Source organism: Vidua chalybeata, chromosome 3, assembly GCF_026979565.1.
Source record: "Vidua chalybeata isolate OUT-0048 chromosome 3, bVidCha1 merged haplotype, whole genome shotgun sequence".
Taxonomy (NCBI): domain Eukaryota; kingdom Metazoa; phylum Chordata; class Aves; order Passeriformes; family Viduidae; genus Vidua; species Vidua chalybeata.
Window position 1 is genome coordinate 42,526,207 of NC_071532.1, and position 22,628 is coordinate 42,548,834.

Here is a 22,628-nt window from a genome sequence, read left to right on the forward strand (position 1 = left end):
GGCGCTCATCTTGTATTTGCAAGGTTCTTGAAGCCACTGCTCTTTCCTCGGTCACAGGAGTCGGTCGAAAGGATGTCAGGCAGCTGGCTTGCTACCTTCCTGACCCCATTTCACAATGTCTCTGCTTCTGTGAAAGGGTTGCGCCAGACAAAGCACAAGGGATGCACAGCCCTGTACTTGTGATGCATCCAAGTACAGGGTGTTTTTTTCTTTCTTTTTTTTTTCCTAGCACGATCGAATGTGGCAATGTTTGACAGGTCTGACCTGCTCAGCTGTAATGAGTCGCTGGGAGAAAAGGGACAAATACAGTTACCTCTTGCCACAAGTCTTGCTGTTGGGAGATGAACTTTGCCACTCTGCCTTGACTTTAACAAATGCCCCTCAGTGTCTCTCAGTGCAAATGTGTTTCCTTTTCATTTTCAAATAGGGATGAATCCTGTATGTTGGATTAGAAATTTCCCATGGCTGACAGAAGTGGAGGGGAAAAAAAGTCATGTAAAGTTCAAGAGGAGGGTAGAGGGAAGAATGAAAACAAAATGAATGAGCAAGAGCCCGTTTCTGCCTTTTATTTTTTTTTTTTTTTAGCAATAATTGGTATTTTAAGGTTCTTGTATCAAGCCTTTTTTTTTGCAGGGGCAGACACAGCATAAAAAAATTGGGGTTTTGTACTGAAGTTGTTTATACATCAGATCTATGAATTCAATGTCAGTTGTCCACAATAATCAGAGATGCAAAAACATGCAAGCATGCTTATTAAAAAGGAAAAGGTATCCCTTTAAAAGCCAGACTTCAGGTGTGTAGTTCTGCTAATTGATTTTCATTGTTTTATATCTATGTATTAAAAGTTGTTTTGGGTTATATTTATCACACACAGGAATAAATGAGAAGTTGCTTAGGGGCATAACAAATCCAGGAAAACAAAATACATAAAATAAATGCAATTTTATACATACAGTGCATTCAGGGCAGACTTATTGTAGCAGGTTGTAGCCTCTTCTCTCTTTCTACTAGCACCTTGTGCTGTGGCTGTTGTGATCTGGGTCATGGGAGGACGGAACTGTTTTTTTTTAAGAAGAAAATGAGAAAGACCATAAAACTCTGTTTTGAAAAAAATGCAAACCCAAGTAGAAGAAGTCCTTAGGAGAGCAGCAGGAATGATCAGGGCAAGCAAATACAACCTATGAGGACAGGCTGGAGGAAATGGAATAGGTTTGGAAAAGGCAAGTCTGAAGGGAAATCATGATAGGAGTCCTCAGATATGTAAGGTTAATAGAGGAGGGATATTGATTTATTGTGCATTAAGAGAGATGTAGGTTAGGAAAAGCCTGATAACTGTAAGCATGAGGAGCAATGGTTTAGGGCAGCACTGGGTCCCTGCTCACTGGAAGCCACAAATGGTCTTTTTGCTGGGTTTGGAGTCTTCACCCATCCTCAGAGGGGAGAGGAACCACTTTGTATCTTGGGTCACACCTGCCAAGCTGTGACATAGAATGCTTGGTAAGGACATATGGAGGCAGTTGGTACGGGCACGCAAGATGAGTTGGAACATTTTGCAGCTGGGACAGTACAAACAGAAACTCTGAGCACAAATGTGAAGACAGAAGGTTAATTTCAAATCAGGCTTTAAGGCAATTGCTTAGTTTTTCAGGGTCTGAGTGGCTAATTCCTCTTAGCATCATAACTTATTTTTACATCCTATCTTTGACCCATGTACACCCCACTGGACAGTTGCTAAAGTCTTCTAGTCTGGGAACAATATAGTGTGGCTGTGGTAATCAGCCTCCCGAGCAGTTGTGAGAAACAAACAGCCTGTACATGCTCAGACTATAGTTTCCAGTCACGTATTGACCAGAATGCACTCGGAGCAACGACTGAATGACTTTGGTAACAGGCACAATCATAAAAGCCAAAAAATCTTCACAATTTGTGAGTAAGGCTAGAATTCAAACATGTTGACTATATAGCTTGCTAAAAATATCCATCATGGCTCTAGCTGTCATCACATCTCTCCTCTAATCCTGCAAGTAGCGTGTGAAGGGTTACCCTAATGCCCCTGCACTGATTCTTTCCTCCGAGCACACAGCACTGAGTGCCCAAGAAGCCGCGAGCAGATTGTCAAGCAAAGCCGAATTTACTCCCCAGGCTTTGTGCAATCAGCCACTGCTCCTGCCGTTTTGTCATCAAGTCAGCCGCAGCCTTCCCCATGTTGCTGAGGAACATGCTGGAGCAACCCGGAGTGTCACGCCTTCAATGGAGGCTTTCACTAGCTATCAGTGGTTATATTATACCACATTAGAGGTGTCCCAGATACCAAGCTCCCACTGAAGAAGAATGTAAAAAATCATAAAAATACCACTGCAAGAAAGTTATTAATGAGGCAGTAACATTTGTTATGCTTTGTCATGAAGCCGGATTCCTATGCCAGAACTACACGGTGTGTTAGAAACTAAAATCTTCTGTTTGCAGCATCTTGTCAAAGGAAGCAACACCAAAAAAATGACATCTATACATTTTCAACTTTATTCTTTACTGCTTACAGGATGTTCAATCTGAGATGTATTTTTGATTACATCTGGGGACACAGTGGGGACTTGGGAACCAGATTTTCCTGAAATACCTGTTTTCCTGGCACGTACTTCTGTTATTACAAAGTCTTTTCAAAGTGAGATATGTTTCCTAAGTACTATTTATATCTATTTGTCAAATGTATTCAAGGAACTCTTGTATGAATCTAACAGGCAGATCTGACAGCTTTACTCAAAGTGTGTTGCTGCATAGAAAATCTGTTCTTCCTTCAATGGCATCAGAAGTAGGCCTGAACAAAATCTTCATGGGAACTCAACACCTGAAAATTCTGGAAAATGAAAGACAATGGGTACAGGGTGCTTTTTCTGTAGCTGCAGCAGGCTTTCCATCCAAAGAGATAAAAAGTTGGAAGACACATCTTTAACAATGGGATGCAGATAAATGAAAGAACAATTAAAATATAGCGTAATTGCAGAAACAGTGCTTCCTCATCCATCCTTACCTCCATATCTCTATCCATTCCCTTCCTCCCTCCTTCCTTCCCTCCTTCCCTCCCTCCCTCCCTCTCTGAGGGGACACAGTAGTCTTCTTGTTCCTGTGAAGCTGATCCATCCTGAGCGATGCTCCTGGAGTACTCCACTGCAAAGGTATTTCATCCTGAGTGACTGCCTACCTCTCTGCCTGTACACACAGGCCTGCCAGTGTCCATGTCTCCATAGCCATTCTGCGTCCCATTGGTGTTTGCTCTTGTGGCAAATATTTTCCATGTATCTGAGATACTGCTGACATCAGCAACCAACCACCTTTTGGAAAGTGCAACAGACAGAAGAAGAAAAAATGAAATGAATATTCCTGAACACCGAAGGGAAGAAGTCCTGCCTTGACATTCAACAAAATTGAGTTTTTAAGACTCCAGTGGGAAATAAATGAAAAATAAGTATCCAGATGTTCCAAGCATCTTCAGAGGGCTCATCTGATCGAAAACTCTTGGGAGCTAATGGCGAAGAATCCTATTAAACTTGTTTAAATAAATATTGATTTAATATCTTATGTTAAAAATATTCCATTTTGGAATATTTTTTAAGAAGAATGTAAAAAATCATAAAAATACCACTGCAAGAAAGTTATTAATGAGGCAGTAACATTTGTTATGCTTTGTCCATTCCATTTTGGAATATTTTTAGCTCCATTTTGGAGCTTTCCAGTGTTGTTTTTTTATCCCATGTTGATGCTGATGCTTCCATTGGTTGTTCAAGATTGTTATAACAAACTTCACTCATTGGTTGTTCCATTCACGGAAAGGAACACCAGTTTATAGTGATGCTGTATTTATCACAGATAAATACATCCAGCTCCCAAGAGAAAGGCACTGCAAGTGCCAAAACCCTCCTGAACTTAGATGTATTTAACTCATTGTGACTGGAGAGGCAAGGTCCTGGTAGCTGTGTTGCAGAGACCTGGCACCCTTGAGGTCTTAGGAAGCAGAAACATGGCTCAGATTACCTTACATTGTGGTGTTTTTTCCCCTGTAACTCTCAGGGACTTTCTATACTTCAGTTGTCTCAAGATGTAGCCAGGAAGAATAATTTACCCAAGCCTTTGCTGCTTCAGTGCTACCAATTGGCAACATCAGAAAGTTACAAAACCTATCCAGTGTTTTAGACAAAGGATGAAACTGGAGGTGGGGCAGAAGGGGCAAAGAGGGTGAGGAGATAGAGAGAAGGGATTTCAACACAAAGGGAAAGGAAGGGAAGAAAATGATGTGTTGGGGAGCCAAAGAAAGTAAGCAGAGGAAATGGGAGATGGAAAAGGAGAGAAGTGTTACTGAGAAGTTACAGAGAGAGAAGGATGGGCACTGTCCATTACTAAGTAATTAATTTACACGTTTTTATGTAATGTTTCCCCTCTAGTGCTTCTTCTAACACTCTATGCTCACTGGTTTTTGGATTTTAAGCGCCTTATCTCAGCACTGACCTGCCATTGCCTCTCCTCCCACCCTGCTGCAGAGCTCTCATATGTGCTGAGAAATGAACCTCAGTCCATTTTCCCTATGCTCAGCAAGGGCCTGGGACCCGCACCTGTGCTCAGCACACCTGCCCCTGGATGAAGTTTGGTGTTGCACGGCCCCATGCTTGCCACTGGAGGGGATGAGACACAGCTGGTTAGTGATCAGGGGTGTTCATAGGCATATAGAAGGGGAGAGGGAGTATGGGAGACAGGTTACTCCATCACAGGACTGGTGTAAAGAGGAAGGGATAATTAGGCCTGTCCTGGTCTCACTTTGTAACAGTACAGTGACTGCAGCTTGAAACCCCACACCCTGCAGTATCCTAAGAGTGCAGCCCCATGCCAGCTGCTGAGAGGCATTGCATTAGGAGCCCTGCATCAGAGAATATCACCTGCCACACAATGAGTAGCTCCAAACCAGTTGGTGTGGGGAGAGACATGTTTCTTAGGGTCTGGATTAGGGTCTCCTCACTGTCTTGGGATTGAATTCTGGTGCCCAGTGTCCTACTTGAATCAGGCATTCCTGTGCATGGCCACTATGCAGAGAGGTTGAGGAGCTTAGGTTGAGGTGTGGGCTTGAAATTTAAAAAGAAAACTAAAATGAGTTTAGGACTCAGGGAAATAAGGCCTGTTTGCAAGAGCTGTGTCCAGAAGGGCTATGCAGCCAATCTTTACTGTCATCTGCTTTCCCAGGACACACAGATGACAAAGGAGGAGCTGACACCACATTTACTTTTCTAAGTTCTGTCCTATGTTCTTGTTTTTATTGCTCTGCCTTTGTGTGCAGCCTCTACTGGCACTGGGATCCCCCTCGCTCCCTGCCCTGGGGGGAGAGAGGGCCATGTTTTTTTTAAACTTTCTGTCTCCTCCGTGACAGTTTCCATTAGTGGTTTGACACCCCTGTGCTTCTTCCATGAGGGCCTTGCCTTTACCCTGTCTTTAATCCTGTTGTCATATGATAATAGGATCAAAAGAAAGAACACTGAGTCTTGCCCTTCTGGAGTGCTTTACGCTCACCCTAATAAACAGCTTGTGCTTGGGATTGTGCTGCAGCTGGCTTGCCCTCAGCTCCATCCTTTCTGTGCCATACTCATGCTGAACTTCAACCGTGGGGCTGTCTGGCCCCAGCAGCCGTCCCCAGCCCAACATCCCTCTGCCCTCCTTCTGTGCTGCTGTGGTGTAAGCTGAGCAAAACAATTACAGAGCAGACAGCACACTGAAAAATATGACAGATTCGACCTGCATTTCCATCTCTTAGCAGAACTTTGGAAAATGTTCAGTGTGTGTGCACGTGTGTGTGTATATATATCCATGGGGAAAAGGGAGTTTACACTCATTGGCATTTAGCTCAGGACCTCTTGAAGCAGCAGAAGTTGTTACCTGTCTGCTTTTGTGCTGTGCAAGACATTTTGCAGTAGGAAGCTGGTTTCCTCAAAAATCACACTCCTAAGCCTGAGATTGCTGGAACTTCAGAAGCGGCTTTTCCCACCTCTGAAGTGGTGAATGCTCAAATGGAAGGATTATTTGATGTGCGGCTTCTACTTACGTTACAGTAGCCTTGAAAGAGCTCAGTGAAGTGCAGGAGTCTTGCTCTCACTGAAGTATTTTCTGCACACAGACAAAGATGGGACCTGCCTAAAAGACCTTGCAGTCCATTTGGAAAAACAGTTGGTTCTCAGACTATCACATTAAAACTGAAGAGATGTGATTTTTGTGATTCACTCCCATATGTAAAGTTCCATCTGTTTCTTCAGAAATGCAGTCCAGTGCCTTGCTGACAGAAGTGACCTCTCTTCTCAGACCTAGGGAAAAATGGCCAAGTTTGATTAATAAACATCCAGTGAAGAAAATGCACCTCTGTTAGCACTGTTTGCAGGTGCACCACAAGTTCATATTGAAGCCACTGGATCCAATATTAGGTCAAAGTGATCATGATTGTCACTCTGGATTTTCCTATTGCAAGTATTTGTAACTGCTAATAAAACAATGAAATTCACCATCATCTCCCTTCTGCCTAAATGGCTAGTTTAAATGTTTAAAAAACTCCTTAATCCTCCACATTAAAACATGCTTCCCAAATTCCTAACTACTCAGGATTTTTATCAGGTCCTTCAGCTTATATGTCTCTGAAATTAGGACATCAGAAGTGGAAAAAATGACAAATATGTAGCACTTTCACCCTCATATTCTTAGATATCTAAAAGCCACCTTTACTGCTCTTTCCTCAGTCCTGCAATGGGAACAGACATTCAGTTGGTTACTGAGCTCATTGTTCAAGTCTTTCATGGAGTTATTTCTTCTCTGGTTTGAGGGTCCCAGCTTTTAAATGTTTTAAATATTGTCTTTGTTTCTCCCTAATGCCCTCAAATGTGATAGACTTAGTCTGCTACTTAATAATTTTCGGCCATTTCTAGCCTTTAATTTATATATTGCTAGTTTACGTAAAAGCCTATCTGCTTTCACTTCCCTTCTGAAACACTGGGGTTTTTTAAGCAGTAGAATCATCTATGTTTACTACAGTTTCTGTGGTTCCTGATTATTTTAACAATTTTCTGTTTCATTTCTTTCTCCCAGTGAGCTGGGCTCATAACCATTGAGATGTTGAGCAATGTTGAGAGATGTTCAATTCTTAAAGTATCAAGAACTGATAGTCTTTTTTTTTTTTTTTTGTACTTCATGTTGTTTGCCTAAAACAAGGGCAACTAAATCACTGTTGCTTTTGTCTAAATAATCTTTCCAGTTCCCATCTTTCCTCTATCAAGAGGAGCTCCAGAAACAAATTTCCCAGTGTTAAATTAGTTACTATTTGAGTCAGAAAATTTCCCCTTAAAAATGCAAAGGCTGTTTGAGAATCACTGTCCAGAGAACCTTGTTCTGTTATTCTCAGATTGTCCTGTATGTTCACATGTTACAGACAGGGACTAACAAACCTGATTTTCCCATCACCTGTTAAAACTGATGATCTATCAAGAGCCACCAAAGAGCTCCACTCTAGTGCTGTATCTAATTTGGTTTATTGGCATGTCAAATTACATTTTGTTCAATACAGGATTCTTTTCCCATTTTCTTTTTGTCTATTTGAACCTTCCTAAAGAATTTATAATACCTGATATAAATATTTTTAATATGACTCTTCCCCTTTATTTTCAATGCTACCAACTCTTGTTATGCCTAGAAATAATCAATTTGAATTTACCTTCTTACTACAACTCCTGTTGTAGATTGTGGACAATCCCTAAAGCACCTGTTTACTCTTAAAGCGTGTATTTCCACAAGGTTATTATTCCAGTTCTGCATCCTCAGGAGACACTTGGATACCGGCCAGCATATGAGAATCCACCCACATGAAACCTCCTAGCATTTGGAGGTTCATCCATCACAGCATTTACTATGAGTGATGAAGCAATGATCTCCTGTGCTCACTTCAGAACGAGAGATCTATAAACTGATTTTCAGGCTGCTTTCATGTGATGACTGAGCCTTTAGTGGGCACACAGGGCTTTTGCTCAGCCTGCCTTTACAGGTGTAGGCTTTCCATGGTCCCCCAGATAACATCAAGATGCCTTTCAATGCTGAAGTCAGGGTCATTTAGAATCAGCTAGATAATAGAAATTATGTCTGGTGTGAGCCAGAGTGATTAGGGTTGGCAGCAGCTCACTGGTAAAGAAAGGAAAAGAATACTACAGATAGTCTTAGCTGAAATAAGGGGATTAGAATTAACAGAAAACCTTGTTTTGGTATGAGACTATGTTATCTGCTAGGAGCATTCATTATCAACATGTTCTAAAATAAATAAATGGCTTTTCACTAACAAGACATTGGATAGAGATAAAGCATGTGTGGCACTCTATCAAATGCACAGGCAAATAGTTGAGTTCCCTGGTCTATTTTTTTCTGCTCTTTGTTTGCTCTTTTCATTGCCTGGAAAGTCTGTTTCTCCAGGGACACATCCTGCACTTTGCAGTCACTTCAGTACAGAAGATCATGGTGCCACTATCTTTCCTATTCCTTTTTTCCTCCCCATGTTGCTTTTTTGTTATTGTTATTGTTATTGTTATTGTTATTGTTATTGTTATTGTTATTGCTATTGCTATTGCTATTGCTATTGTTGTTATTTTGTTCAAACATGTAAAAGGAGACATCCTCCTAAATCAGTGGCTGTCTTGCAAAGAGCTGGAACAGAAGGAATATCACTCAAAGTCCCCTGAGCCCCTGTGAGCTGCAGTCTGGCTGTCAGCATCCTGGCAGATTTATGAGAATGGCCATGACCGGTTTGAAAGGGCAGAGGGGGGAGAAGAAGAGATCCCAACCCATTAGTAATTCCCTGCAGGAAAGTGACAGAGCTGATGACATGCATGGAGGACACATTACAGGAGATGGGCTGGAGGAAACATTCCCATGCAAGAGTGATTTCAGGCCACTTTTGGCTCCAAGATTGGTTTCTTCTAATGATCTATTTCTAGGCCTCCGATCCTTTAGCTTGTAGTCTATTTTGTCACAACTGGTGCCAGATCTTCCAGCAGAAGAAAAGAATCCCATGGAGATCAATAAATTTTGTGAACATGAGGGCTGCAGGTTATGGATGAATGAACAGCAGAGCTCGGAACTGAAAAGATTGCCCAGAACATGCAGCAGGACCAGGGGTATCACAGTGGATCACTGATCCACCCTGTGATGCCATAAATGTCACCTTTGCCACATCAGGCAGCCCAGCCTCAGAAAAATAATGCAAAAAGAAGGGTAAGCAAACTGAGACATATAAAAGAAATTCCAGCCTCTTCAAGGTGGCAAAATTTTTTGCTTGGTTGGGGTTTTACAATTTTTTGTTTTGAAGAATCATGCATAGAACCAGAGCTAAAGAGCATAATGTTCACAAGGTAGGTCAGTTTGTGATTTTTTTGGTATTTATTCAGAATCTTGTATGATGACAATAAAGAGGTCTCTTCCTACTGAAAACACATGTAGAACTGGCTAGGATTGCTAAAATACATTGTCAGACTTTCAGTGCAACACCCACACTTGGAGCTGCTATTTACAGGAGCAGTTGCCTTAACTACAATAAGATGGAGATGTTTGGAAATAACATGATCGTAAGGAAAGAAAATAAAAGAAGAAATAAAAATGGGCACAGGCCAGGGAAGATGAGCACAGGAGGATGCAAAAGAGGAAAAGGACCTCAAATACATTTATTGCATAAATAGCCAAATCTAGAAGAAAACTTATATTTGTGAGATACTGAGGCCTAGTATGAGGACATGGGATAATTAGAACAGTTTGTGAAATAGAAGCCCCTTATTTCGAAGGTGTGTCTGAACAGTTTTTCATGATCAGATAACCAGATTGATTATTGTATACATATTTTTCTCTTGTGCTTTGCTGATGTAACTAATTTGAATGATCATAATTGAAATGGTTATTTGACACTATCCATTGAGAGAGAGAAGCATCATCTCTAACAATTGGGTTGAAAGTGCATAGATGTAATACTAGTAAACTCTAAAGGTATCAAAGCCTAGGTAGAACAGCCTGCAACAAATCGTGTAACATCTAGAGAGATAGAGAGAGAGACCTTTGGAGGGTTCTTTCTCTCTCTTTCTTTGAGAGACCTTTGGAGGGTTCTTTCTTTCTTTCTTTCTTTCTTTCTTTCTTTCTTTCTTTCTCTTTCTTTCTTTCTTTCTTTCTTTCTTTCTTTCTTTCTTTCTTTCTTTCTTTCTTTCTTTCTTTCTTTCTTTCTTTCTTTCTTTCTTTCTTTCTTTCTTTCTTTCTTTCTTTCTTTCTTTCTTTCTTTCTTTCTTTCTTTCTTTCTTTCTTTCTTCTTTCTTTCTTTCTTTCTTTCTTTCTTTCTTTCTTTCTCTCTTTCTTTCTCTCTTTCTCTCTTTCTTTCTCTCTTTCTTTCTCTCTTTCTCTCTTTCTCTCTTTCTCTCTTTCTCTCTTTCTCTCTTTCTCTCTTTCTCTCTCTCTCTTTCTCTCTTTTCTCTCTCTCTCTTTCTCTCTCTCTTTCTCTCTCTCTTTCTCTCTCTCTTTCTCTCTCTCTTTTCTTTCTTTCTTTTCCTTCTTTCTTTCCTTCTTTCTTTCCTTCTTTCTTTCCTTCTCTCCCTTTTTCTTTCCTTTCTTTCCAAAATCCTGCTAGACCACATGTTTCACTGGCTGTGGTGATATGATGAGGTGAGGTCCCTCTTGCTGCTGTTCAAACACAGAGCCAAAAAGACACCCCTGCAGAAGTAGTTTGAATAAAGGAAACAACTCCTCCTGAGCTGGAGCAGTGGGAGAGAGAAGTGCCACGAAAGTGAAAAATGCTGGTCTACCTTAGAGTGTCCCAAGGAAATACGAGCACCTACATAACCTGGGTACATCTGGGCTGCATAGACCCAGGGGTAGGTCACTGAGCTCTGCTTTAGTGTGGCTCAGAGAGTTTGGCCCTTTGAATATATCTTAGACATCATTATTTTGTTTCAATGTTCAAAGTTCTGGAGGATCTGCCCTGTGGCAAAAAAGGACTTTGGGGCCAAAACCTGCAGCCATTTTCACCAGGGAAAAATCAGGGTTATCCAATTGGTTTTAGAGGAATTGCTTGGGGTTTGCACTTAGTATTTGTAATTAGAGCAGGCCCTCTGCGATCAGGTGAGAATGAGTTATTACAGCAATCTGCTTCAGTACAGCTGTCATTAGCACTTGTGACTCCAAAGGAGAGTGCAGGGCCACATACAAACAGGACACTGTTGGGCTCACAGATCCTGCTCATCATGATTTGACTTTGATTTCTTCTTCATAATGCAGTGGCAGAAGGCCTGGGTGAGTTGCACTAGTGGTTGTTGTAATGCCAGATGCTGTAATGCCATGTGCCTGAGGGCATCATGGATCCTCCACTGCTCACTTTAAAACAGCTGCCAGGACACTGCAGCCAACTCCATGGCGATGTGCCATGCATTTATTGCAAATATGGACAGTGAAAGGAAAAGGCTAGATTGGACAAAGGGATGGCAGGGAGTAGAGAGGAAGCCTTGAAGTCTAACTAAGAAGTAATGTCGTGTGGTTAAAATTATGAAGCTCTCATTGGAGTTGCTACTAAACCCACCACTGTATGTCTTCTGCCTGTCCTTTTATCCTGTTCATTTAGATTATAGATTTTCCAGGTGGAGAGGACTAAGAGCAACCTTTTGGGCTCTGGGTAAGGGTGAATGTGTGGGGCCTGCCTTTGGTGCTAGTGGGACAAGGTTCTCCTCTGCGCTGAAGGCTGGCAGAAAACTTTAAAAAAAAATGTGCCAAGCATTTTTCTATTCAATTAATGAAAAATGACACCCTATTACTTCTGCTGTACTGCATACCTCCTGGCTGGAAAAAGAAAAAGAGCTGATTCCTGTGAGGCTGAAGAGTCTCGGTGTAATTGAGATGCAGTTGCCAGGCTGTGAGGGCTAAGAAGAGCTCCATGCTTTTTTTAAGCCTGCAGGCAGTTCTGTTGACTGACACTGCCTGACTGCTTTCCAGGAATGCTGACATATTCTCATGTTATCACTTTTCGTGCAAACTTTTCCCTGAGAGCCTGCTTCTCATTGCTCAGCAATGCATCAGGGGAGAAGGAAAGAGAGAAGAGCTGTCATGGCACATCAGTCATTGTTGTGTTTGTACTGGAAGGTATATGCATAATGAAGGATAATATTTTCTGGCTGCAGAAGGTTGTGATATCTCAGTGTGAGGTGCCTGTGAGTGTATCTGGTATGAATGTAACAAGAGAGGATTTGTCTTGGGATACGGAGCCTTTTTGCATCTGGTCCCTTGTGCAAATCAGGACAAGTTTGGCAGGGATTGAAAGTCCGTATCATTTGGTGACCCAAATGAATAGTTCCAGATGGACTGGGGCCCTCATCACAGTTGGTGCCCTTATTGACTGGGGGGCCAAAGCTGAATGAAAGGAGAGATTCATCATGGAGAAGGTCTGTGTACCTTGCTTTGCTCATGCCCTGTAGATGGAGAACTTTAATTCCACAGCTTTATTGATGTGCCACATTGCACAAACAATGGGCACTCCAATGTTGAAGTGAAAGCCAAGAATATTTAGGTGAGAGTGAACTCACTTCAGTCCCGGGACCCTTCCCACTTTGGCAGTCCTTGCCCAACCCTGCTTCTTTGCAGGCTACTGAAGGGCTGTGAGACCACTGGGGCTGTCTTTTCTCACAGGTAACAGGCATAGCTCTTCCCCATGTACCTCAACTGCAAGGAAAGACCATGCAGTCCTGCACTGCCTGTTGAGGAAGGCAGAGACTATGCCTGGGGGTCCTGGACACTGTTTTTTTTTACCTTGGGTCAAGGTTTAGAAGAAAAATATTTTCCCTTTTGAGAGACTTATTGAGATACTTGAACTGGAAGTGAAAGTTGGAAACATCTGTCAGCATATCCAGAATTTTCCTCATAAGGCAGAACGCAGCAGCCCTCCACAACAGCCTGGCATGCCTGAACAGAGGATGCTTTTTTCCCCCTCTGTCTTCTCTCTCTTTGTTAACAGGTAAAAACCTGTCCTAAGGGCTGGGCCCTTGTTGAAAAATCAAGCTCAGTTTAGAAAGAAGGCTTTGAGGAAACCCAGCCCTTGGCAATCCCTAATGAATGTCCTAAAGGTCTGACCTTTTCCTCTGGGATCCTCCTTCCCCTTTCCTGATCTGAGTAGGCAAGCAGTGCTGGGAGAGAAAATAGAGTGGAAAGCTTCTGAAGTCAGACATCCCAAGCACCACAAAGTACTCTTGCAAGGCCTTGTTATAGTCATTGCTTGCTTGCCCCATATGTCTGGCCATCCAAAAGGTTTAAGGAGTAACTGATCTGATAGCCTGTATGTGCCATTGATTTGTCAAGCTGAAGGTTTTTTTTTTCTTAAATCCTATTAACAATAGCATTTGCAGAAGGAATGCAGATTACCCAGGTCTAATTGTATATCATTTGCATGAAGAATGAATTAAAAAGCAGCTTTGCAACACATTGACTCAGTATGTTATTGAGCCATTGAAGTCTCACGGCTGTGAGAGTTGGAGCTATTTAATTAGTGGGGGTGGGGCGTGTGGCTGGAGAGGAAATAGCGGAAAAGAGGTGTTTTAATCAAGGAAGCAGAGAAATCACAACTGTTAGAAGATGCAAGATTATTCCTTTCAGGCAAATAACCCAACCAAATAACTCAAGGTCCAGCTGTATGAGAACTTTGCTCAATGAAAACCTGGTATTTGAATTGAAGGGGTACAGTCATCTGGGAGTGTTCAATGCTGGTGCTTTCCCAGAGCTGTGGAGCTCTGCTCAGGGACTACCTTCAGCTAGGGTTATCAGCTGTTTTATTTTATGTTTTTTCTTTTGGTTCATGCAGCCCAGACTGCATCCTGAAAGTCAGACAGGATGCTCCTGATGTCTCCTCTGGGTTTCTGACTGATCCCACAGCCAGGGGTGCAGGTGTGAGGCTGCCTGCCTTACCCTGCCACAGGGTCTGCAGGGCAGGAGCATTGTGGCTCGTTGTCAGGCTTGTGTGGCTGCTCCCAGCTGCAGCGGGGCAAAAATGGTGACAGAAGCATTTAAGTAAATGGGATGGGATCTCACAACTATGTTCCTACCTGGCTCAAAGGCTGGCAGGGTGATTAAGGCATTTATTTTTCCTCTATGAACTGTTAAGTCTCAGCTACAGAAGGGCTTTGCTGTGTTGCTTTCAGGTAGGGCTCGAATGTGGAACATTTTTGTCACCTAAATATCTCTGCTTTTCACCTGACCATCAGGCTGCTGGACAAAGGGATATCGAAGGTAAGGTAACAGTAATGCTGCTAGGATCTTTGGGTCCACTTTCTCTTTCTTAGTGTCTATAACCATAGACACTAGCCAAAACCCTTGTGATGTTTTTAGTTCTATTTCTGTCCCCTTCATGTGCTGGTTAACAAGAACCTCATCTCAATACTATATTTCCCAAGGAAATATATGTTAATACAAGTAAGAATAAAAACTGTACACATTTGAGGCAGAGTGTAGGATTTTTTAATGCCACAAGGCCTTAGGTACACAGAAAGTAACTGAATGCCAGTCATGGGGGAAAACAGATAGGTGATTAAAAATGATGGATTAGTTATTCCCATGACATATGCTTAAGATACATGTTAAATTAATTGCATATCCACATCCTAAGTTTCTTGGTTACCAACATTTCTCTTTGCTTTTGGAGGGTTAGATTTTTTTTTTTTTGAAAGACAGCCCTCATCTAAAGCCTGTTGACAAGGCTGCCCTCTTGGATGCCAAAGAGTCTTGTGGTATTTAACAAGAAGAGGGCAATTTGCTGCAGATACCAAGGTATGTTAGCCCCAGCTCTCAAATATGGAATATTGAAGATGAAGCAGACACATGATAGCTGGACCACACAACATGCATATTTGTCACAATTCCATGAAAGGAACACTTGTGTAAATAAAACTGACAGCTACTGTAGATGAATTACTTATTTATTCACTGCAATATTAATTGTGTAAATTTCAGCTACACCATCATCAACCAATCTGAAATTCAGCTACCATATCAAACACAGTATTTAAGGCAAAAGGAAAGTGGCACAAAATGGGAATTTCCTAGAAAAGAAACAAACTTCTAGGCCTAGAAATACGGACCATGAAGAAAACCATTTTGACAATTACAAACTCATGTTGAATCACATTAGTACTGAAACTTATCTTCAAGAAACAGTTTCTCTCTGCTTCAGACAATGATGTACAAACCAGACGTGGTTTTTTCCTCAATGTCAGCAGAGAGAAACTGAGTGAATGTGGCTGATTTGTAGCATGTCCTTTTCTGCTGCCAAAATGGATTTGCAACCACTTAATCTGCAGTAATTCATGTAGCCCTTCAGACTGAGGTCCAGTTTAGATGGAAGGACAGTGTCTTTCCTTTATGACTCAGGCAGGTCTTTTAAATCTTAGAACATTTTTTGACAGCACATGATAGTGGCTGATTCTCCTTCCTACCTTTGTTTATAGCTTGCATCTAGCAAGCTCACCTTGATACAGCCACTAGTCTGTGACTGTCACTCTTGAAAAGGAGCATTTGGGTTTGTTGTCATGGAGTCAGAGAGCTGAGAGGAAGCAGGACTGGGAGAACCCTGAGAAATTTTGGAGTCCTCCTTCCTGCTCTGGATACACTCCAAAGGAAAGCTGCTCTTGACAGGTGGTGATCTCTTATTTTTTGGAAAAGATGCCAGTGCAGAAGGTTAAAAGTCCAAGTACCCTTGTATAGACATATAATGAAAAAGTTTTTCTAAATCTGAGCCTAGGTTGCAACTGAGCCAGTTTCTTCTTGTGCTACCTCACTGGAGCAGGAGAACAACATACCACTGTCTGCTGTAAACAACCTTCTGCATACCAGAAGATGGTGATTTGGACAAAACAGACTCAATTCTTTTGATGCTCAATAGGTTGTGTTTGACAAATTTTTACCTTCCTACCTTGCTGTTCCTCTGGGTTCCTTCCATTTTGCCTCCACCTTCCGCAAAGTGTGGTTCCTCCATCTGTGGCCTGCACTGTGCCAGGTGGTAGGTGACAATGATCATACACTGTGTCATAGACACGAGACCAATCCTTGTGGTACCACCCTCCTCTCAGCTCATGCTGAGCTTGTGGGTGGCCAGCTGCCCCCAGCCCCCTTCCCCAGCACTGCTGCTGGGCAGCTTGAGACTCCCCTTCCCCCCTCAGGGTGGCACTTGGCTTTGACCTTGGTGACAGTCAGGTGATGGATCCCATGCTGGTTGTCTTTTCCTTTTCCTTTTCCTTTTCCTTTTCCTTTTCCTTTTCCTTTTCCTTTTCCTTTTCCTTTTCCTTTTCCTTTTCCTTTTCCTTTTTTCCTTTTTCCTTTCCCTTTCCCTGTCCTTTTCCCTTTCCTTTTTTTAAATTCAAATTTTAATCCTGCAACACATTGAAGGCCCTCCCAGGTCTGTGATTATTGAAAATTTTAAAGTGTATTCCATATCTCATATCTCACTCTCTGAAGGGATTGATGGCATCCCAGAGCAGCCCCTTGAATAGTTTTCTTTTCTCCCTTGGTGTTCCCTTCTAATTTGACAAAGGACTGTTAATAATATTCTTCTGAGCAGTGAAGCACCAAGGGAAGTCAGGCACTTGATTCTGAGAGCAGCAGTCTTTTCCAGCTGCTCACAATAATGCAAGTGTAAACAGCTGGGCAAGTAGGACAGGCGGACATTTATGATAAATATCTGCCTATCTCCCACTGCAAACACCATGGGGCATCCCTCTGATGTGTGCACACAGTCCCAAGTAAAGGATTCAGTTCCTCTCTTGTGGTAAACTAAACATGAAATATTACATGTAAATATTAGAGACATACCCTGATCTTTAAAAAACGAGTAAAGACCTTTGATGTAAAAACCTTAATTTGAGGTTAATACATAAATTATGTAATATCTTGAAGAACACCAAATTTAATTCAGCAGTAAATGGTGGGGTTTTTTTGGCACCATCAGTATTTCTTTGCTTCTCTAACAGAGGTATTTGAATGCTGATTTGTCTAAAATCCGAAGCAAGCTCCAGCTATGCAGTTACTAAGATCACCATTACAGAATATTATTCTTATACATACACTGAATGTCCTCCACATTAAATTTAACCACTAACACAGACATGCACACATGCTCTCTATATATACGCACTTCATATTTTTTCCTGGGATAATCTGCCAAGAATGCTGTGGAATCTGTGACATCCTCTTTAATATTTGTATGTGTTTTTGAACCATTTTTGTATGTGTTTGCTTATATCCTGCCTTGTAAAAAAAAATCTGTTATTTCTTAAATTTAGCCTTCCCTGTTATAACAGGTTGTGACTACCCTATCCTTCCTGCTAGCAAAATATGCACCTCTCTGTGATGTGAGGCAAACAGAAGACCTTCTAAATTGAGACCTGGGCACCTGAAAAGGGATAAACTAAGGAATTCTCAATGGAGTTTTCTTTCAAAAGAATATTGGAAATGCATCTCACCTTCAAAGTTCTAATAAATTATTTTAGATGTTAATTACTATTAAGAAATACTCTTTCCACTTTGGGCATGACACAAATAGAGAAACGAGGCTGAAGAGTACAGTTAATTAAAGGCAAAGCAAAATGTTGAGAAATGGTTCAGGCAAGCCTGGGAGAATCCTGAACAGTCTTAATGCTTGAGTCATGCTTTGTACACACCAAACAAGTCTGCATCAGCTATATAAAAAAAATCCATACACCTATGTAATTTTTCATTTAGAGTTTATAACAGCGATAAGGACCTTGGTACAGAACATTTTCTGGGTATTAATGACAAAGTGGGGTTAATGGTCCTTGACTGCACCTTGAGCCATCCACACCTCTCAAATGGTTATTAATCCCCAGGGGTAAGACTGCACCTCTGTAATGAATTTTAGATATTATTTTAATCAATACAGGTTTATGCACACTGACAGCTGAATGTATCACTCATAAATTCTGCTATTATGATGCAAATAATTTTAAATATTAAGTAACAATGTTCTGATACATATTATGTGTTCACCTAAAGGTCCAGTGGTCTTCAATACATTTGATTTTCATTTTTTAAAAACACTTTTCCTCTCTCATGTATGCAGAAGAGATGGTGTCTTGAGAAAGGTTTCTTGATGAAACCTTGTGTGCAGAGATTATTAAAAATCTGGCCACAAGCACAGCTACAGATCTGTCTTCCCTTTTCTTCCCTGCTACACCCATTTGCTGCAGTATATTCAATATGATACATACAACCTTCTGTTTGTGAACTCTGTAATGCCTGGGTATTGGTAGGGTGCATCTCTGAAGGAGAGTTGCAGGTGACGTGTTTTTTATGTAATGTCTTCTGCTTATCACTACATCCATTTTTTAATGGCACAAAGACTACCTCAAGATTTTAAGCTATCAGTGGTCATTAAAATAACTTTAAAAATAACTTTTTGCTTAGACATAGGGAAGAATGAAGACTACTGTTTGCTTTCTTTTCTAAAAAAAAAAAAAAAACAACCCACAATCTTTTCAGGTTCTGAATAGCCATCACTGGAAGCAGAGCAGAGGGAATGAGACCAGACACAGGATTTGAGATTCTGTTTTATTGCATGCATGATACTTGTGATGGGAAGCCAAGGGTCACTAGACTTGGAGCTGATCTTGGCAAAACACTTCAGCTCTCATTCCCTTACCTGCATGTGCTTTGTTTCATTCCAAGCTTGTAAGCATCCTTTGCTCTGGAAAGGTTGTGCTGGATCACTTGGGAGCATCTAGGCACCTGGAGTTCTTCTCCCTTCAAAATTGCAGAGTCACAAAAGTAATTGGTGCCATGGAGGTGTCCAGAGCTGCGTTCGTCTGAGATAGCTTAACTTCCTAAAATCTGTAAGGGTCCCCAATACAGGCTCCCTTTGCACAAGAATGGGCTGCTACATGGTAAGGATTTGAGATGTGTGCAAGTTTTTAATACTCACTTGCAGAGCAAATCCTGGGCAACAATTTCTCCTCTGTCCAACTGGTTGAAGTGGACCAAATTCTCACCTGATTTCAGTCAGCAGCTAACATTTTCCTGAATGAAAATTTGGTTCACAGCCTCTGATCTTTATATTATGCAATTTTATGACTTGTTAATTCCATCAAAATATGTCTCACTGATCCAAGCTGCTTTTTGTGATAGCATAAGCAGGTTATGACAAAAAGCATTTTGTCATTCATCTCAGAAAAAAGCATGGCTAGAATATTGATTAGCAATATATTGCAGTCTTTGTATTGCCTTTGTCTTTGTGCAACAATAAATACTTGAGATATTTTGATAAATGCCTTCATTTTCTGGACTCAATTACCATCATTCAATTAATCAGATTTTCTAGTTAGCACATTACATGGAGAAGCAGCCCCTGCATTCAGACACACAAATGACTGAAAATAACTTCCTGCTTTGAGATCCATATGTACCTGTCAAATTGTCAACTAATTTTAAATTTTAATTAGTTGCAATTTTTTTAAAGCTCTCGATGCTTTTATTCCAGACAGAACTCAGTCATCCTTCAGCCTTGAGCTGCAGGATTCCCTCTGTACCCTGTTTGCTCCAGCACTACCCAACAGCCTGGTGTAACTGTAGCAGGATTTGACCCATATGTCTCAGGAGATTGTTAAATGTGGATAGGATCACCCATGAAAATAGGAGATGAAAATGTTCTCAACAGAAAAGGAGAATCAGGGGAACATGTTGGCAGCACAGTGAGGAGACTTCTAATAGGAGCATGTCTGCCGAACCTACCTGGGCTTCAGCACTGGACTGACTGAGCCACTGAGCATTCCTGTGCACCTGATAAGCTGCCAGGGACTCACACTGCCTGGACAGCTGCCCTGAAGGTGTGCTTACCTCTGAGTGTCTCATGGGGCTGGGGACAGCACAAAGCCCCAGTGACCTGCTGGCTAGAGAACGAGAGCAGATGGACGTCAGCATGGCTGGCATGGCATCTCTGGAGGAAAAAGTCTTCAAAATACTCTGCCACAGGTGTGAAACAGGCACCCATCCAGTGGCAAATTTTCAAGGGAAGCTATGGGTGTGTCATTGCTACACAACATCTTGTAAAGTTAAAATCTTAATCATGGCTTTACCCCAGCAAAGGGTCTCTAACACATGTTTTGTGTGTTAGTAAGCTCCCTCCCTATTACTGTGATTGAGTTTTAATAGCACTGGCTTTCATGATGATAGGGAGAGGGAAGTGACAACAGTGACCTTGAGGTAACAATAACCTTGCAAGCACATAATGCCATTTATCACTGCATAGCTCCTTTCATTAGGAGATCTGAAGCTGCCTCACAAAGATAGGTTTTTGCAGCACTGACACAGCAAAGCCCTAATCCCTTCCTGGGACACTGTGATCATATCACAATGCAAATCATTACCACCATACACTCCCCATATTGGTACAGTTTGATGTCTTTTGTTAAGGAAATTATCTAATTAATATTTTTCATAGTTTTCATCTTTAATCCCTGCTATTATCTTTCACCGATATCTACCCATCTGTTTTTCTAAGCATTTGCATTTTCTCTTTCATTATGTGTATAAACAGTCCCCTTTCTAAAGAAATGAGATGTATTGCTTTTTTTTTTTTTAATAATATCTAATTATTTTCTGCAGAAAAGCCAGGAAAAAGGGAATTCTCATTTGGTGTATACATATATAAATGTAGTTGTTAAATTCTGCCTTCTGGTAGTTTATAAATGAAATCTGCTAGTGGTCAATGCCTGTGCAACGCTGTGAACTACAGTTCAATAACTCTGTATAATGGAAAGATTTGCCACATCCAGATTTTTAACAATTCAACTTACAGTGGGCAAGAAATCATTAAATTAATTTCTTTTCCAAACCCAACTGAGTGCTTGCTGAGTTCCATGCAGCCGTTCTGGAGACCGCCTTCTTGCAAAACTGTGACCTTTGTAGAAGCTAACCTGTATTTTACTTCCCTTTATTTTATGGATACTAGATTCCCATTAATTTATTTATTCAGCCCTATCACACAGATTGCTCACCTGCATCCATTCTCTGTGGAAGCAACAACCTTGACACTGCTGACTGCCAGACGCCAAGGACTGCCTCAGATTAGATATATGAGTCCCTGTGGTGAACCCAAGATGAATGCACCCTGTGTGTTGCATACAGTGGCTGCAGCCCCTGCAGACACCGAGCACTGTCAGAGGCAGCAGAAGGGGCTCAGGTGTGGTTAGGGTGCTCTCAGTGCTTGGTGGGATGTGATTCAAGGAGAGCATGTGTTTCAGTGTGCCCACAAGTGAGGCATCTGCCTGGCACGGTGGCTGCCCTTGGTTTATTCTAGCTTTATCCTGATTAGCATCCAAGTAACAGGAAGGTGCCTGGGAGTGGGGATTAAGAAGCATTTTATCTTTTTTTTTCCCCTATCTGAATCTACGATGTTGAACAGTGTTAATGAAGAGCAGGTGAGCAAGTGGGTATGTGACAAATATGCTCCAATATAGCTCTTCCAATTATCACTCTTAATTTACAATTCCTGGCAGCATTTATTTATTCTCACTCAAGAAACTCTGCTAACACCTTGCCATTACAGAAAGCCTCCTTTTCAGAAAGGCAAACCTTTCCAGAAATGACTGAGAGTTCTAATAGAGACTAGGCATCCTGATACCTTTGGCAGTTTTGCCACCCAGCCTGGACACGCCCCTAAATGCTACTGGGTGCCCCCCTGAGTGTTCCTGGGTGTCTGTCCAGGCACTCGCTCCATGCTGCAGGGAGTGCAGAGTGGTGTAGTCACAGTGCAAGCGGCCCTCACAGGGCAGTGGCCACCTCACAAAACTTTCAGATGTCACTGAAATGCTCCTCTATGTCTCCTGCCTGCCTGACTCATCCTGCTTTCCAGGATGCAGGTCATGCCCAAACCCTCCCAGGGCAGTGAGAGAGCTGCAGGGAGCAAGGTGGGTTGTGGACTCTCCCCACCTCTGCCCCACCTTTGCCTCTTACTGCAGCTCTTCAGCTGCACCATGACTTATCTCCATGAATGAAGATGTGTTCCAGTTGTGGGGGCCTCTTGGCTCTTCCCAGGACTCTCCTCCATCCTGGCATGGCATAAGCACTGGTGAGCCCTGGCTTGTACATCTGCACAGCCATGGCAGACACGTTTGGAAGGTGGTCTGGGCTGATCTGCAGGTGCAGGTGCTACCAGAGACCAGCCATCCTTGCCCAGCCCTCAGTCCCCAGCAAATTGCTGTCCTGTCTGTAATTGCAATATTACAGCTGGGCACACTCATAACAAGATACAGTTTAATAGCTCCCATCATTTGTCTTTCACAGCAAGCTGCACATCTGAAACAGGGTCATAAGAGAAGGGAGGAGCATAACTGAGGGCTGGGAAGGGTCGCCTTGTTTCAGAGAGCACCCACATAAAAGGAGCTTTTACAATTTGAGTACAGTAACATTTGCATGGCTGCGCTTAATCTGACAGTTACTTATTGCTCTGGCTTAGATAAAAACCTCCATGTAGAAAGGAATCAAGGCCTAACTCAATATGTGCCAAAATCCACAGATGGCCCTTTTCTCTGGCATGATGGCTTGAGAAAGGCAAG

At 41.9% G+C, this 22,628-nt stretch overlaps 3 long non-coding RNA genes across 4 annotated transcripts; 1 reads left to right on the forward strand and 2 right to left on the reverse strand.

Annotated features, from left to right (window-relative positions):
* Positions 1-2,605: 2,605 nt before the first annotated feature.
* On the reverse strand, positions 2,606-16,037 carry LOC128786330 (uncharacterized). Its single transcript, XR_008430245.1, has 4 exons — positions 15,977-16,037; positions 6,080-6,335; positions 3,200-3,329; positions 2,606-2,854 (listed from the first exon to the last, which is right to left on the reverse strand). It is a non-coding gene; the product is annotated as an uncharacterized LOC128786330 (long non-coding RNA).
* A 125-nt stretch (positions 16,038-16,162) lies between these two features.
* On the forward strand, positions 16,163-17,556 carry LOC128784892 (uncharacterized). Its single transcript, XR_008429670.1, has 2 exons — positions 16,163-16,257; positions 17,361-17,556. It is a non-coding gene; the product is annotated as an uncharacterized LOC128784892 (long non-coding RNA).
* A 1,101-nt stretch (positions 17,557-18,657) lies between these two features.
* LOC128786275 (uncharacterized) lies at positions 18,658-21,151 on the reverse strand. 2 transcript variants are annotated; one of them, XR_008430226.1, is made up of 4 exons: positions 21,069-21,151; positions 19,909-19,961; positions 18,998-19,092; positions 18,658-18,819 (listed from the first exon to the last, which is right to left on the reverse strand). It is a non-coding gene; the product is annotated as an uncharacterized LOC128786275 (long non-coding RNA). The 2 variants fall into 2 exon arrangements; XR_008430227.1 differs by lacking the exon at positions 21,069-21,151 and adding an exon at positions 20,148-20,237.
* Between the last annotated feature and the right edge of the window lie 1,477 nt (positions 21,152-22,628).